Source organism: Eupeodes corollae, chromosome 2 (assembly GCF_945859685.1).
Source record: "Eupeodes corollae chromosome 2, idEupCoro1.1, whole genome shotgun sequence".
Lineage (NCBI taxonomy): Eukaryota > Metazoa > Arthropoda > Insecta > Diptera > Syrphidae > Eupeodes > Eupeodes corollae.
In genome coordinates, this window is record NC_079148.1 from 114613151 (window position 1) to 114627767 (window position 14617).

Here is a 14617-nt window from a genome sequence, read left to right on the forward strand (position 1 = left end):
CAATTTTGTGCAACGAAGAATAATATTTTTGACATCTGATAAAATTTTAAGAAAAATCTAATTAACAGTTTTTTTTAATAAAAAATAAAAATCTAAAAAACACATTACTCAAACTTTGTAAAAATTGAATATCGATTCAAATATCTTTTCAAAAACTTGAAATTTAGGATTCAAGCTTATTTTATCTTATTAGAATTATTGTTTTCAACATTTTGAAAAATGCTGAGAAAAATCGAATTGACAGTTTTTTTACAAAAAATAAAAACCTAAACAAAAATGTATAAAAGTTGGCAAAAATTGATTTTCGACTCAAATATCTCTTCAAAAATTTTAAATATTGGCTTCAAGCTAATTTTATCTTATACGAAATATTGTTTTCAACATTTGGTAAAATTTTTAAAAAATTCGAATTGACAGTTTTCTTACAAAAAATAAAACTCTAAAAAAAAAACAATAATAAAACTTGGTAAAAATTTACTTTAAGCTCAAATAGCTTTTCAAAAATTAAAAATTTTGGCTTTAAACTTATTTTATTTCACAGAAAATATTGTTGTCAATATTCAGTAATTTTTATATAAAAATCCAACAGTCCGTTTTTTCATAAAAAATAAAATCTAAAAAAAATAGGACGCAAATTTGGTAAAAATTGATACGAGTACATATAGACAAACTTTTAAGCAAGACAAATCGACAGACGGGATGGGAAATTATCAGTGTGGGTCGCATCCCAGCCTCTTTTTTAAATGTGTATTTGCTTGGAATTGACTTTTTGAAATGTTCAAAATCACGTTTGTTCGCCCATTCGTTCATTCGTTGTTCGCTCTCATGTGCAATGCCTTTAATAGTTAACTCATGCGTATACTCACTTTTCTTGTTGTCTTATTTTTTAAAACCATAGATTTTCTTCAATTTTTGTGTGCACTTAACGTTAATGGGTAATCAATTGAATCCAAAAGAGGAAAAAACAATTTCAGGGGGCAGCTAGAGTTCTTAAAAATAACATGGTTATATGAATTGATACCTGGTCCACGTTAACAGAGAGTTTTCGTAATTCGGAGTTGCAAACTTTAAAATTAGTTTATGTAACTTTATGATTTGTACAATCAACAGGTTTTTACTGACTCGTTTAGATATTATTTTGGTACAATTTTAATGGGTGTGGTATGCTTTCCACCAATAATTAGAAGTGCGTAAGTGCACTGCCCGACCCCTCTAATCTTTCAGTGTAAATGCAATTAACTCAGAACGATTAATATGTATAATGCTCAATCTTTTTTTTTTCATTCTCCTTTTTTTACTCTATCTCTAAAAAAAACTTGAGTTCTGGAAATGAACCGTTATTTTTCTTGGCTTTATTCCGTCAAATGTGACAAAAATTAATGTATTTTTTGTGCGACAGTCGATTAGCACCTCTACGCTTTTCTATAAGTTTTTGCATGTAAGTAGTCGTAGTTTTCTTTTTTAAGTTATTATTAGTTTATTTTGAATAATTTTCAATTAAATTTAGTAAAAATGGGGAAAGCAAAACAGTTAAATAAAGCCCAAAGGGCCAAAATAAAGGCTTATAGTGTGGTCAATCAATCCATCAAATTACCAAAAAATTTACCGCAGCCGCAAAGTTATTTCCTCATTCTTAAGAAATGAGCATAGCTATGGAAAAAATATGAAGGGCCGGCCATCTTCTGTTATTACAGCAGCTGACAAGCGAATTATTTTGAGGCACGCATCGAATTCACACGATTCTGCAGCCAAGATTGGAGAAAAAACCGGTGTAAAAGCATGCGTGCGGACTGTGCAAAGAGTTATTTCCAATGCTGAACATTTAAAGCGTCTTAAAATAAAAAAAAAACACCACTTAACCAAATTCGGAAGACCCAACGCCTCGATTTCTGCAGAGCGCATATTACCTGGACGAAGAAGTGGCAGCTTGTCGTATTTTCAGACGAGAAAAAAAAATGGAGGGTCCCGATGGTTATGCTTACTACTTTCATGATCTTCGAAAGGAAGACTGCACAGCTGTGCTGGTGGTGTCATGGTATGGGGAGCTATAACGTTCTATGGCACCATTGAATTACAATTCCTTACTCGTCGTATGAATACCACAGCTTACAATGGTGTACTAAGAACGGCGTTCCCGTCAGGGATATTTTTAGGCCCTTAGAATGGAAGTTCCAACACGATAACGCCCCTATCCACACCTCTAAGGTCGTAAAGTATTGGATTGAGCTCCAAAAAGTACCCTTTCTGATATGGCCGCCATACTCGCCCGACCTTAACTTAATGGAACATGTTTAGGGGTGGCTAGCACGCAAGGTTTACGAGCCTGGAAGGCAATATCCAACTGAAGCGGAACTCATTGAAGGAATAAAAAGTGCCTGGCAGACTATTTCTCTGGACTATATAAAGAAATTATATGATTCTTTACCCAACAAGCTGTACGAGGTCATAGTTAACCGTGGTGGTACAACACATTATTAATTTTTTTAGGAATAAGTTGTAAATATAAGGAATTCAAATTAAAAAAAAAAACTTGGAAGTATTCTCTGCCCATTTTCTTATGTTATTTGGCATTTTCAAGTGGCGGTTCTAATCAAATGTCAAGAAAAAAATATGATTTTTCTTGTTTAATTCTTTAAAATTCTGTTAAAATGTTATTTATTGAGATCGTACCGAAACTTTCATTTATCTTCGAGGATAATGTTAAAAACTTTCATGGGCAAAAAGTTCGTTTCCAATGTTTTATTTGATTGGCTGATATTAAGCTTCAAAGATAAGAAGCATAGGGGGCGCTAATCGGCTGTCAGGCAGTGTACATATATACATATCTTTAACGTTAACTTCATTATGAAATGAAAATTGAAATTGATTAAATCAAAAATCTTTTCCACAGCACTGTAAAAAAAAATATATTGCAAGAAAGCCGGCATGTTAACGGTCTATTAATAGAAAAAATACTCAAAGTGTCCACAAAATACATTTTTTAACCTAAACCAAGCGAGTACTGTCATTAGACGAGAAGCAATTAATAATAAGGTATACATATATATCTTTCAGATTAAAAAAGAGAATCTTCTTCTTAACTTTAATAAATTGATATACCTACATTTTAATATGAATACCTACTGACATTTCTAGTGGGTTACACATACCTACATATATTCAAGATAAATGTCATAATTTGTTTAGGGTTGGTGACTTTATGACGAAAATGCTTTTCTTACGAACTCATATAAAATATTAGTCACACACTTTTAAGTTATAAATGTTTATATTATTCACCATTCGTATAGATACATATCATTCAAATCTGGTATTTCACTTCTGAAAACTTTAAAATTCGAACAAATTTTGTGACTTAAAAATTTTATTGACAGGTGACAGGAAAAAAAAGGGTTGATGGAAAATACTAAAAGAGGGATACAAATCATCGTCGTCGTTGTAGTTGTCGTTACGTCATTTTCCTCCCAAGTGCACTCACCTTTATGTATGAAGAAAAATGTATTATAGAACTATTTTATATTAGACGAATGCAAAACACTCTTTATTTTGTTACTCGAAAAGGCTTAATTTCTATCAAAAAGATAGTCACAGTTGTGCAGGTGGGCAGTTAAACAATTTATTATCAACAAATTAGCTTTATACACAATATAATCGTCTTACACTTCTTTTAATCAATATAAATTTATATACGAGTAGAAAAGAAGAAAAAAGGAAAAGTGTATATTAAAACATCGATGAGCTTTTTATTTTCTACTGTGATTTTTCTTCTTCCCGTAAAACCACTCACTCACTTGTCGTATCGTCTTGTTTTTCCGTTTTAAAAGAGCTTAATTTATAGCCGTTGTAGTTAATAATACTATAGACACAATACAAAAAAAACAATAATTTGTTTATATAGAAAATCTAATTCGAAAACAACAAGACTGTAACTTTTATGAAAAAGGAACTCTCTATCTTTAGTTAAATAGTTGTTATAGAAGTTTCGAACTTATGGCTGTCTTTGCTACGATTCACAGACTCCTTCAATTGGATACTAAAGTTTTGCACTCTCTCCGGCAAGGCAAACTGATTGAGTGAATTTTGCCTACCTGACTCATAGAATTGAAAACATTTTTGTTGGTTTGGTTTGGTTGTTGGCTCTTGGCTCCGCTGCCTGATGGCTGGCTGGTGCCGAACGACGACGACGCTGCGCCGCCGGCGGCGCCGCTGAGGAGGTATAGCGTATAGGTTAGGTATACTGCTGATGGGCCTTCGCGTGGAGTTGGGGGGAAGGAAGTGAGGTTTTGGGAACGAGGAGTGTTGCTTTTAGTAGATATCGTGCTGTTCTCGCACTTCTCTTCTCTTTATGGGTTGATATATTTTTCTGTATTTTCAATATCTATCTCGTATAGCTCTGTTGAGCTTTTTCTGTGGTTATTCTGTTAGATATCTACAATACCCTGCCCTAGTCCAAACATGTGCTTTTCAGATTTTGATATTTTGTTTTGTGACGTACTTTGGTCAAAGAACAATTCATGGTCGTTCATTGGTCATCATGACCACATGAAACAACTAAAATTTCAATGGTTATTAATAATCTAGACATACTTATGAATGAAAGAAGGCTTAGTTTCAATAAGTGATAAGCCTTCATTCAAACTCCAAACCACAAACATACTTAATTGCCTTTTAAGGAAAAGTAGGTTTAGGTTTGCTTTTTAAGCAGGCTTCACATGGCAATTCAAGTCTCCAAAGTTGTAAAAGGTGTATGGCTCGCTGTAATAGTAACTGACCTTGTTAACATTAGGTTCTACTCACATACCAAATCAACATTTATATAAAGCTCTGAGTTCGGTGCAACGAACTTGCTTACTAAACCAGCGTTACAATACAAATAAAATCATGCATTCTGAGGACAAGATCTTTGAGGTTCAATATTTGTTTAAACTTTCGTTTTAATACATTGTTACGATGTGGTTTTATTGTTTTCATAGTCAAATGTTTTATACCTTTGAAACTGTTTCTCCTGGTTTTGGTTATTAAAATCACTAAATTGTGTGCGCCTTTTTTGAATATTGAATACCATTAAATTAATAGTTCAAAACTAAAAATTAGGGGCTTATTTCTGGATTAAAGGGTATTACAGCAAAAATAATTGTCTTTTTCTTGAGACTCCAATAAGTAACACAAAACTTACTGTTTGATGTCGTTTACAATTCAAAAACGTGACACAAATTATTAATGCCATGGCAAATTATCTGGGGAGAAAAGGTTCCAACAATACAACAGCTCGTGAAACGATCACTTTGTTGAGCTATTGTTTTATCGCTATTTTTATAAACAATGCTGTAGTGAAATAGCCAGTTTCATTCCTCCGCTTCAACAATGCAACCGTAATAACCGTACTGCAAGGAATGCCCATCAGCTTACCCTTGAGCCCAATTTCGGACTACTTTTAAGTACAGATATTCTTTCTTTAGCCGCACTTCGTGAATTTAGAGTGCTTTACCAGGCTTAATATTTCACACTTATAACATTGTTCAGACATTCAAAACATAGTAGTACCCGTGGCATGATGGTTAGTGCGTTGGACTGTCATGCAAGGGGTCTTGGGTTCAATCCCTGCCTGTGCCAGCTTAATTTAAAAAAAAAAAAAAAATTTCGCGGGTACTACCTCTTGCGAGGAATTGACAAATCCTTCAAGAGTAATTCTTGTCATGAAAAAGTGCTTTCTCAAACTAGCCGTTCGGATTCGGCCTAAAATTGTAGGTCCCTTCCATTCCTGACAACAGTACTCGCACACAGGAATGGTTGAGAGTTGTAAGTCACTAGGCCCTGGTTCACAACGGACTGTTGCGCCACCCCATTTGATTTGAGACATTCAAAACTAATGAGCATCGGTTTCTCCTTTCTAATCCTATTCTCCTTTCCTAATTGCTCGCACTGTGCTTAATCATTACTAGGGTATTCATAACCCATTTAATGCGCGCCCAATATAAAAAAAGAGAGTAGGATGCGACACACACTGATAACTTCCCATCCCGTACGTCGATTTGTCTTGCTTAATTTTTTTTTAGGTTTTCGTGTTTTGTTAAAAAAGTTCTCAGTTGAATTATTCTTAAAATTTTAAAAATGACCAACAATAGTTTGCATATTATGAAATAGTTTGATTTCAAAATCTAGAGAATTTTAGTCGAAAACGAGTTTTTACCAATTTTAGTAGAATTTTTGTATGATTTCTTGGAGATTTTATATTTTTTTTATGAAAAAACTGACTGTTGGATTTTTTATAAAAAATAAATATTGATAGTCAAAAACAATATTTTGTGTGAGATTAAAATAGTTTGAAGCCAAAATTTTTAAATTTTGTAAAGTAAATTTTGACCTAGTTTTATTATTTTTTTAAAAGAAAACTGTCAATTCAATTTTTCTCAAAATTTTACCGAATGTTGAAAACAATATTTCTTATAAAATAAAATAAGCTTGAACCCATAATCTCAAATTTTTGAAAAGATATCTGAGCCGAAAATTTCTTTTTGTTCGTAAAATTCTCGAGGTGACAAATATTTGTTTTGATTTATAAAAGAAAAGTTAATTGGATTTTTTCCAAAAACATATTTGTTTGGTGTCACGTTACAATATTATATATAATAATATAAAATTTGATTCAAGTCTCTAGTGTAATTGGTTTGTGAAGTATTTTGGGTTAAACAATATTAAAAAAAAAAAACACTCACTCAATTTTCTTGAGAGCCCTTTCTGAATATTTCAGCATTATTATCTGTATAACAAAATTTGTTTGAAGTCGATATCTCTACTTGTTTTTGAGCTATCGACAACGTAAAACGCGAACGTACGGACGTACACACGCACGCACAGACATCTTTCTAAACATCTTTTATTTCGATTCTAGGGACCTTGAAACGTTGAGAAATGTCAACATTTTCAATTCGAGTTGACCATTTTGGAATACTTTCAGTGTGTTTACGTAAATAAGCAAATATTGTTGAAAAAATACCAAGGATTCTCCAAAAAGTTGTTCTAAAATTGGACAGACATTAATTTATTTCAAAAGTTGTGAGCTACCAAATTTTGTTAATTTTGTTAATTTCATTGTATTTCATTTGCAAATGAGCAAATCATTTGGAAAAAGTTCTGTGACTCTATGGAAATACGCGATCCTAGTCCTGAAAGTTTTGTAATTAATTATTAGTCGCTCCGTGTTGAGTTGCTACTGAAACCTATAATTTCTTTAAAAAAGTACCTACTAGACACATTTTTACTATTTTATTTAAAGTGGTTGAAGACATTTGTCAAGGTATCCACTCGCAACTTGATGCAGTGAGATATTTTGAAGCAATTGCATTGATATATATTTTAACAAAATTTGTTTTAACAAAAAAACTAAGTCTTCTCATAAGAAATGAATAGATGTTTATTTCTGTAAAGAGGAAGGTATGCAGTTAAAAATGAAACCAATATCAGCCAAATTACCGCCACGACTACAAATGTAACATAATATCCTTTTTATGAAATTTTTATTAACTTCACGAATTCCATCTTTAAGGTATTGAATCAATGGTGGAGCATTAGCATATAGCCTATCTTTCTCGTGCTCCACAAAAAAGTCTAAATGTGTTAAATTAAAAGATATCGTTCAGAAATAACACAAACAGAAAAATTGAATTCCCAAATTGTAATTGTTTCGTCGTTTGTGTCTCACGTTACCATCGTCTTGTCGTCTACATCATATAACATCCAATTCCGGTTACCCTAACTGTTTCACCGGCCTCATTTGTGAATAAGCTAGGTCCAATAACAACGCCAGCCCAAAACCTTACCAAAAAATGTCGAGTTTAAAATGAAATTGGGTATAGATTTTATCTGTCAAATGTCATTAAATGACAGTTTTTATTAACCGTGGTCGAAGAGATTTTTCACGATGCGTGATATTTTGAAGAAATTGCATTGAAATATATTTTAACAAAATTAAAAAAGCGAGGTTTTTTATAAGAAAATAATGAATGTTTATTTCTGTAAAGAGGAAGGCATGCAGTTAAAACGGAAACCAATATCAGCCAATGGAAGCTATGACTACGATTGTAGCATCATATCAATTTCATATAATTTTCCACATTAATGGCTGTTTTCCTCTATAACTTCACAAATCCCATCAATTAATGTTGGAGTATTAGCATATACCCTAACTTTTAAGTGTTCTACAAAAAAGTCTAAAGTTGTTGAATTAGAAGATCTCGCTGGCCAGTTGTGAGCACCTCTTTCGTCTTACCTTTGTCTTATCTACCACATCATATAACTTTCAATTTCTGTCATCCTAACAACTCGACAGGCCTCACTTTTTAATAAGTTTGGTCCAATTAAAACGCCAGCCAAAAAACCGTACCAAAAAATTACGCGCTGAGGATGAAATTAGACATAGCTTTTATCTGTCAAATGCCATTAGATGACAGCTTCAAAAGTGTCGTCTAACCTCTTATTGGAAAACCTTTATTTATGCAAATCACTGCTCTGTATTTAAGCTGTTTGGCCTGTGAAACATGGCATCTATTGAATATACTCAAATAATTAACGTTGCAACATTTCTGTCTAGTGATCTTCATTGTATTTAATACGTCGGTAATTTTCATTCACGACTTCAATGACATCACAACTGCCAATAAATATTTTTTTGGGGATGAGGGTTGTTTTTTAAAGCACATATAGTGGACTCAAATATAGTGATTGTTTACTTTAATAACATGTAAACACTTTGTGTTCCACAGTAAAAATTTTATTTCATTTTTTTTTAATTTTAACAGCCTTATTATGAGTATCAATTTTATAGTCGATAATTTCTATCAAATATTTGGTAAAACGGTGTTATGGGAATCAACTGGTAATTTTGGACCGATTGTAAATATTTATCAAAAGTTCATTGCGAATGAGTTTTATTTATTTTGTTTGACGTTTCACATGTAAAGTATTTGTTGTTTTTTGGGCCACTAAAGGAAAAATTTTGTGTGCGAAAATGTTTTTGCTCTAATAAAAAATTACTTTGTTTCCTCATGTGGAATTTTTGTATTTAAGAATAGAAAGTAAACAACGTTTCCTTCGCTCAATTGGTAACTTCTTTGGGCAAGGAATTTTAAAACCGCTGCTAGTTTTAGTACATTTGGAATAGATTGCTGACTTTTGATCGGTTTAAGTGTATCCTGAATATCGTTTAACACCTCTTGGAAGGCTTGTTTGGAAAGCGTGAAGTTTTGAATGAATCTGCAATAAAGTTTCATCCGCCAATGCAAGAATTAAATAAAAGTATCTTATTACATGTGTTCGTCCAAATGCATTCTTGCGCATTTTGAGTTGCGTTAACTTCATCATAACTCCCTTCAAAAAACAATTCTTGAAGTGCTGAAATATATGTTTTTTTTGCATGCGAAATCATACCTATAGCAATCGAATTAAACATCGTAATTTTAAAAATAAAATGCATTCAAATCGCTGTTTTTTTATATTTATATTTTATACTATGAAGAGAATGAAAAAAATGTACCTTTCGTAATTATTTTTGTAAGTTAAAAAGTATTTGAGAATTTGTGGTTGGTATTAAAATTGATGTATATCTATCCAGGAATATTATACATCAGTAGCATATGAACTTTCAAATATCATAGATAGTAAAAGTTTCTGGAATAATATCAAAGAATTGAAAGGATCTAAGCTTATTTGCGGATCAAACTTGAAAGCAAGTGTTCTAGCCAATTATTTCAAAAATGTGCTCCATCCTGATCCACTCTCCAATCATTTTTCTTTTGCGGAACCTTTAATTTTAGACCAAAGTCTCGATTGTCAAATTTCAATAATTGAAATCCAAACTACATAGCATCACGAAGAGAATAACAAAGCTCTAGCCCCAGATAGAATAAGCAATGAGTTTTACAAAAACGAGCTAATTTTTTGTATGAAATTCTTTACCTTTTTAATAATATTTTCAATATCGGAAAGGTTTCACAAGCTTTTCAATATTCAGTGGTCTATCCAGTTTTTAAAAAAGGCGATGTTAACCTAGCAAACAATTATAAAAGGATATCGTTTATGAATTGTATTGCGAAGATATTTACATCTCCTTAGTCGCATCAACATCTGGATAGAAAATAATGCAGTGCTTAGTGAATACCAATCCGGTTTCAATAAAGGCTACTCCACAGTTGATAACATTTTCAGCTTAAACTCGATTTCACAGTATTTCCTTCGATAAAAAAGAAGTTTGCACATACATATTTTTCGTGGATTTTAAATCTGCTTTCGATTCATTAGACCGACAAGCATTGTTTTACAAATTGTCACAAAAGGGACTATCGACGAAACTTCCTTTGGTCCTGAAAAATATGTACAAAAATACTAACTCAGTGGTTTGGGATGGGATAGATATGTCTGAATGGTTTGAGACTACATCTGGCGTCAAACAAGGTTGTCTTCTAAGCGCAGTTCTCTTTGCTATATTCATTGACGATATATCAATGTATCTACCCGCTGGAATAAGTTTTGCAGATCTAAACGTTAAACTCATGTATGCAGATGACATTGTGCTTTTGGCAGAATCGCCTAAAAGTTTACAACTTATGATAAATAAGCTAGTTGATTTTTGTAGAGTCTGCAAATTAACGGTTAATCTAGAAAAATCTAAAGTAATGATAGTAAGAAATACACAATCAAAACTTAAATCGAATGAAAAGTGGTTCTTTAATGGTGAGGCCATTGAAATTGTGACAGAACACAAATACCTTGGAATCCTTTTAAAATCTGATATGAAGTTAACCTCACATCTCAAAAAAAAACTGATAGCATCTAAAACTATGATTAACGCGTCATGGAAAGATGTTATGTACAGCAAAGTTGTACCAACCTAAGCTAAATACAAGGTATTTGACGCTGTAATGTGCTCTGTTATGTGCTGCGGCTGGCTAATATAGGACTATCAGTCACATGAAGAAGTAGAAAAACTTCAACGTTACTTTCTCAAACGGCTTTTCTACTTACCATCCAATATTCAAAACTATGTTCTACCAGTCGAAACCGGCCTTCCTGCACTTTTTGTTCATACTTTAAAACTCCACTTTGACTCCATCTTGAAAGTACTGGCATATAGACCAAATAGAATACAATTGTCAATAGCAAAGTACATCATAGATAACAAAGTGGAATGGATAGGAGAATGGAGACAATGGGCAACGAAGTGTGGAATTGAGCTAAATTTCCAATATACTAATTTTATCTTACTAAAAGAACAACTCTAAGGGTTATAACAGGCTGTCGACATCTACCAGCGGAATGAAAATTTACAAAAAACGTCATCTTCAATCAAAGGAGTCATTTGCGCCGATTTGAAACATGATCTCGTACATAATTATTTTAGTGATGAATGCAGTACAAGGGAAATTTCGTTAATCTGCAAAGCAAGAAGTGAACACCTTAAATAAAACGGCTCACCTTACAAGGGTTCATCCATTACACATTGCAATTGCACCCTTTGCAATTTGTAGTACTATTATATATTATTATTGTATGTTATTTATTATTATATTATTATTTTAAATAACTGAAATTTTGTTTTAACTAAACTAAAAGTCTTTACATAACGCTTTATTTTTAATGAGTTCAAATAACATTTATTTTTGTTTGATCCAAACTAAAAGCTCTTCATTTTTGTAATCTTGAATCCAAATTTTCCCTTAAATCTAATTTTGTTTTTGCCAAACTTAAAGCTGTTAATTCTTTTGTCTAAAAATTAAAATTATGTATTAATTAAAAAGTAATTTATTTTTGTTTTTAGCTAAACTGAAAGCCCCATTTGCATCTTTATATAATTTTTGCAATTGTTCATTTACATTTTGTTAAATAGTGAACATTTTCTTTGAACAGAATTTGAAAACACATAGTCAATCTGGCAGACGGCATTGCCACCACTTAAAAACTTTTATTAACAAATTTAAATTCCAATCAAATGTAACCGAAACTATTGTATTTTACAATTTTAAGTAGTACAAATCTATCTTGTCGACAATATTTTTTATATTCACAAAGCGTTCCAAAATTGAGTCAAACGAAATCGTAATATTAATAAAAAATCGAGTGAAAATTAATGTTTTCAGGGTTCTATCTTTCAATCGTTTTTATAACTTCGAAAACTTGTCGAAATCACTTGAAGTGAAATTAAAAATCAATACAAATTTTTGTTGTTTGTCATAACTAGTATAATTTGTAAAATAACATTATGTTTTTTATTTCCATTGTTGATGCAGGTTTGCATTTTTGCGATAAGCAGCTACAAAAATTTTGGTTGGGAAAGACTCTGCTGTCGAAGCATAGTTGTTGAATGTGTCTTGGATATTCTTCAAATATTTTAGAAAGAACTTTGTTTTATCCGAAATGATATAAAGAAGACATTTGGTATGCTGACAAATAATTTTAAATGCTTTGTCCGTTTCATTTAATGCAATGCTATTAAATCTAAAACAAACTGTGTTTGAAATGAACTATAAGTTAAAATTTTTAAAAGCTTCCAAAAAAATGAACCAGTAATAAAAAACTTGAAATTTTCTCCAATTTCCGTTGACTCGAGGACCTTTTTTCTTTTTAATAAAGATCAAATCAAACATGATTTAATTTCAATCAAGCCAAGCCCCCTATTCAGTGAATATATAAAAATTCCCTCTATCGTCATGTTATGATGAAATTTATTTCAAAAAACGTACACTATGGCGTATACGTAACATTTAATTTAATCTTAAATGACAGAGTTCAACTATATCTACTAATTAATTGCCCCCCAAGATCGACTTTCAGACAATGTAAATTCTCATAATTGAGTAGTGACAAATTTATTGTTGTCAGTCATCATCACAATGATTCAATGTTCTATACCTATAAGTTTAGCTTTTCGTTCTTCTACACATAAAAGGGGGACACCGCTTAAGCTAACAACAAACAAAAAATCTTCCCAAAAGACAGACTAATGGCTAGTTTAATTAAGACCTTTATAACGTAGGTATCTCTGGTATTGTCACTGATGTTTAATAGGTTCTTGAGTATTTTTTTTGAATACTCATTTTATACACTCATTTTACTTGAGTTATTTTTGTTCTCATAAAAAGCTTTTCGATAAAATAAAATTTTGATATTTATTTTTTTTTCTATAGTATTTATTTTTATTTATTTGCATTTCAATTTGAAAACTATTTTCGGGTGAGTGGATTTGACCGGTGGGGTTTATGCACTCTCTCTATCTTTATTGATGATGTGACAAATGCTCAAGAATTTTTCTGCAGTACTTTACCCTTTTGTAAAAGACTGACGTGATGTGTTTAAATTGCTGCGCATTTGAATCCAATTTTAGATTGAAAATCATGTTTTGGCTATCATTCAATTTAGTCGGGCGCCAATTTTATCACAGCTTAGAATGGACAGGGAAAAATTGGTCCTTCAAAGTTTTATATGATTGTTCGTCCTTATATATGAAATTTAATAAATGGTATAACAGTCCAAAAAATAGGGTGGATACAATTCTTACATAATAACAACATTTACATCATCTTTAAGTAAGGAAAAATTATTATTCTTGAAAGAGTGTACAAAAGTGTATATTTTACATCTCCATCAATCACAATAAGTAGATTTTTCGGTTCCACCAGATGTAACTTGATTCTTATATATTTTGGTTCCGTTGCAAGTATAAGTTTGGAATGAATAGGTACATTTGTATGTAAGAATTGAGATTGTGGGTGTTGCTATATATGTAGATATGTACATGGAAAAAGTTCAAGGTCAAAAAAGCTTATCAATGTAAGTTGGTGGTTACGTTAACCAATGTGTATCACAACAATCCTTGAGTATCCTTGTCCTAGTTTTCATTACGTAAGAATTATCCGGGTTTTGCTTGGAATAATTTATCTGATGAATAGAGCTTTAAAATTTACGTAATACTCTGGTTACGACGACATCAACGACAACGACGACGCACGATAAGAAAAATCAATTTGATTTTAATTGTATGTAACTGTGTCACTCAACTCAGCGGTTACAATACCCATATGTACATAAAAAGGGTTTTGAGCTGTGAGTATCCGATGATAAGGGAAGGTATTATTCATTTGTGTGGAGTCAGGGAATTATTTCCAATGATTTTATGAAAACATATCAACTGATAATCGAAGATATGAAGAGCAATAAAGCCCTCAGTTATTCAGTTCAAGACCATTGGGGACTAAAATGTTGAACTTTAATTTCAGGTTATGAATATCGCACTGAAATAGAAGGAAATAAATTTCCATAAATCTAGAAATTGTATTTGAATTGCGAAGCTTTGTTGAATGAAATTTAATATTCATTGAGAGCTAAATTTGTCTAGAATTATTTCCCTTAGAAATCGGTAGGTTATATTTTGTTTAGAGCGATCAATTATTAATCTCTTTTCTCTCGGAATATTTCGTTCCCTTGAAATATTATCTGGTATCGTGAATCTCCCTACGAATAAACAAATTAATTTTGAGGGTAATTCTCGAAAAAATGTTTACGTTAACAACGTTCGAGATAGGGAAACATTCTAAGGACAATGCAGAGATGCAGAGTATTATTGTTT

The 14617-nt window shown here is 31.7% G+C and overlaps 1 protein-coding gene across 1 annotated transcript in view; it reads right to left on the reverse strand.

Annotated features, from left to right (window-relative positions):
- Positions 1-3615, reverse strand: part of LOC129946424 (arginine kinase 1) — a 71078-nt gene extending 67463 nt beyond the window's left edge. Inside the window, exon 1 of the mRNA XM_056056610.1 lies at positions 3479-3615. The gene's annotated coding sequence lies outside the window, so the exon portion shown is untranslated. The remainder of the gene's footprint in view (positions 1-3478) is intronic.
- Between the last annotated feature and the right edge of the window lie 11002 nt (positions 3616-14617).